This window comes from Bidens hawaiensis, unplaced genomic scaffold (genome assembly GCF_021521415.1).
Source record: "Bidens hawaiensis isolate Kalapana, Puna unplaced genomic scaffold, B.hawaiensis_p1.1 tig00014524_1, whole genome shotgun sequence".
Classification (NCBI taxonomy): Eukaryota; Viridiplantae; Streptophyta; class Magnoliopsida; order Asterales; family Asteraceae; genus Bidens; species Bidens hawaiensis.
The window spans coordinates 428,599-432,252 of NW_027492266.1; the positions used below are offsets into that span (position 1 = coordinate 428,599).

Sequence of the window (3,654 nt, forward strand, 5' to 3'; positions counted from 1 at the left end):
ATTTAAACACTGATATCGGGATATCGGTGATATGCCGGTCAAATATCCGTCAACATCACCGATATTATCGGTACCGATATTCTGACCGATATTTAACCGATATTTTACCAAGGGGCCGATAACCGATATATCACTGATATATCGGCGATATCAACTACATAGGTTGGTTGCTTGGTTCAATTTTGAGCAGGACAATTAGGTTCGACATGGTTACCAGCCTCCATTCATGGTTCTTCAATTCTGAGTATTGGCGAAGAAAGAGTTAATTTTCATAATAAAGTGGTTGAAGGAGAAAAATAGGCATTTTACATATGTTGCTACAATTTTGCTTGCGTTGTTGTGATTTGTTAATGATCGAAGAAGAAATTTAAAAATAAAAAGCAAGGAAGAAGGTAGTTAAAGGGAGTAGAATGGGTATTTTTGTTAATTAAAGAGCATCCCATCAGAAAGTTTGCTGCAATTAGTTAGTTATTAATTTTTGTGTTGCAACACTATATATTTATAAGATTGGCTAATATCTTCGAGAAGAAAAAAATGTTTCTAAGTTAATGCAACCTGTTTTGACCGGCACCAAAATCATTGTCACAACACGACCTTGCATTGTGCTTACTTTCGAAGTCCTAGAATATGTTTTAACTGAAGAATCGAGCCAGAAGGCCGTAACAATCAAATTACACGATCAACTCAAGAGTCCTATTTCATCCTTTTGACTAGAAATAGCTATAATTACATTTTACAGTCATACAAACTAAACTAACAAAGGAATGATCCAATAGCTATCATGCTAATACATAACTTATCTTCTACCTGATCACATTATTCAGCTTCTTTACCGACTGTTAAGATTCGCAGGGTGTGCAAACATATGAGTACCCGAATGCTCTTCAATTACCTGTACTTCAGCAGGATTCTGGTTAACCTGAGTCTGTGCTGTAACGGGCCTGTTATCAGCAACCGGAGCGAGCGGTGCACTGTTTGCTAAAGCCGAGCTCGACCCATTTCCCCCATCATCGGTTTTCCCTTGGTCCTGTAATTGTAATGCGTACTCCAAGTTCCATAATACATCCCCCATGGTTGGCCGGTCAACCCCGTATTCAGATAGACATTTTTCAGCTGCCTCTGCAAACTTGTCCATTGATTCGGGGTTGATCCAGCCAACCAGATTCGGGTCTATTATTTTATCCAATAAACCCTTTCGTTTCCACTGCATGGCCCATTCGGCTAAGTTCACTTGCTCTCTCGGTAGGGCCGGGTCGATGGCGGGCCGAGCACACAACACTTCTAATAACACCACACCAAAAGAGTACACGTCAGACTTATCGGTTAATTGCTGCTTACGAAAATATTCTGGGTCTAAACACCCGAAACTCCCTTTAACCGCGGTACTCACATGCGCCTCCCCCATCCCGACATCTTTTGAAAGCCCGAAATCCGCCATCTTTGCGATAAAATTCTCGTCTAGTAAAATATTTGTAGACTTCACGTCACGGTGGATGATGGCGGTGGCCGCCCCGGTGTGGAGGTAGTGGAGACCGTGGGCTGCCCCAATGCAAATCTCAAGCCTTTGCTTCCATGAGATCACGGGCAAGTTTTTCCCGTATAAGTGGTCCCGCATTGGCCCGTGTTCCATATACTCGTACACTAGGATCATCTCAGCATTCTCGTCACAATACCCAATTAATGACACCAAGTGACGGTGACGAAGCTTAGATAACATTTGTAACTCGGTCTGAAACTCGTTTATACCTTGTTCGGATTGCGGGTTACCACGTTTAACCGCCACTTTTGTCCCGTCTTCGAGTATTCCTAAATACACGTTCCCGAACCCACCGACACCAATAACCGAATTCGCATCCCAATTTTTTGTAGCTTCTTGTAACTCGGCAAACGAAAGATATCGACCCAAACCCATTGTAGGCGAATAAAACGTGCTCTTTTTCGACCCCAGTGACGCCTTACTCGACCCCATAAAACTCGAATCCCCCGCATGAAGCGGTAACAACCACGAAGAAAAACTATTCTTCTTTTGCCAATCTTGAGGTCTCTTTTGCCACTTGACAGCCATTGCACCCAACCCAGCAAACGCCCCGAACATCATCGCGAACCCAACCGCCGCAACCGTGCCCCGGCTCGGCCCGGTCGCCGACTTCCCATCCGCGCCAAACGCGCCGTCTAAACTATTAACCGAATTATTAATCCTCAATATCTCAAGCCCGTTGAGTATCGCGTTCTTGGTTCCAGTTGGCTCGTTCAATGGGCCCACTTGAACCAAGAATGGACTCGACACCAAACTAGCCTCCACAAACACATCTTTATAATAAGCCACGGATAACCCGTTAGTTACCGTTGACAAGTCAAGGGCCGAAATCGCAATTTTCCCGCCAACATACACATTAAAATACAACTCGTTTAACGACTTACTAACAATATCACAAAAATGCAACCGAATCAAGTATTGATACGAATGATCAAGATCAAATTCCCATGTAATATTAAAATTAGGGGCAATTGTGTCTGAATTCCCCATCTCAACCGCCCACGCGTACACCTTCGGCGGTGCGATCAAAGGCGACCCGCCTTCTAAATACGTCACCACATTCGGCGCAGTCGACACATTCTTCGCGGCCGATTGCGTCTTCAAGAACTTATGATCATTATCCCAATGCCGACCCAACGTGTCATTTCCCGGCCCGATACCCGCTCCACCGACGTTCAGCCGGTACATTTTCTGAAACGAAAACCTCGTCATCCCGTCGATTTTCTTCCCGACGGGGAGTAACGCGTCGGTTTGGTCCGTGATCACTATATCGGGCGAGGACACCACCTCTATCGCGTTAATAAACGCGGGTAAATCCTTCTCGCCCAAGAACCTAATGTTTAGGTTCTCGGTCGTGACATTCATCAAATACTCTTGCATTTCGATTCCTTTGGGGCTGTACTCGTGCAACAAAACTACCGTCTCGCATGCAATGACGGTGAACTTGGTATCATGCAGTTTAAATTCCTTGTTTTGAACCGGGTAGAAATGCAGCCTGACCCAATGCCAGCCGGTTTTGGTGACGTGGAAGGAATACGTGGCTTTGGCGTTGAAAACCTTGGCGGATTTGTAAATGGGGAGGGGGACGTTGGCGGACTGGTCGTTGACGTTGAGTTCGCAACCGTCGTATTGGAGGTATTGAGAGGAGGTGGAGTCGGAGGCGAAAGTGCGGCGATCGGGGAGGGTGGTTTGGGAGGAGGAGCCGCAATGGATGAGGTAGTTGTCGGGGGGGTTTGAAAGTGTCCGATTTGGTCGAGGTTAAGGGGATGGAGACGGAGACGGAGACGGAGACGGAGACGGTGGTGATGGATAAGAGGAGAAGAAGGATCGCCATATATACATATGATAGCCGATCTATCCCATTTGTCTCCGTGAAGGTGGTAAGGTTTTGATGGAGAAGACAAAGGGGAGGATCAACTTTTTCTTCATGTTTTTTGTTTGTCTTTCCTCCCTTTGTTTTTAATCTATTCAGATTTTGCATTTATTATGTCTTTGAATGATAAAAATGTGTATTTAAAAGTTTTAGCCTAAAGTATTATAAATTGTCACAAAGTGTAAATGAGCTGGAGGGATTGTTTGTGACCATCTTTAACACATGTTCATTATGTTTCCCTCTT

The 3,654-nt window shown here is 44.8% G+C and overlaps 1 pseudogene; it reads right to left on the reverse strand.

Annotated features, from left to right (window-relative positions):
* Positions 1-829: 829 nt before the first annotated feature.
* On the reverse strand, positions 830-3,371 carry LOC143546956 (putative receptor-like protein kinase At4g39110 pseudogene; annotated as a pseudogene).
* Positions 3,372-3,654: the final 283 nt, after the last annotated feature.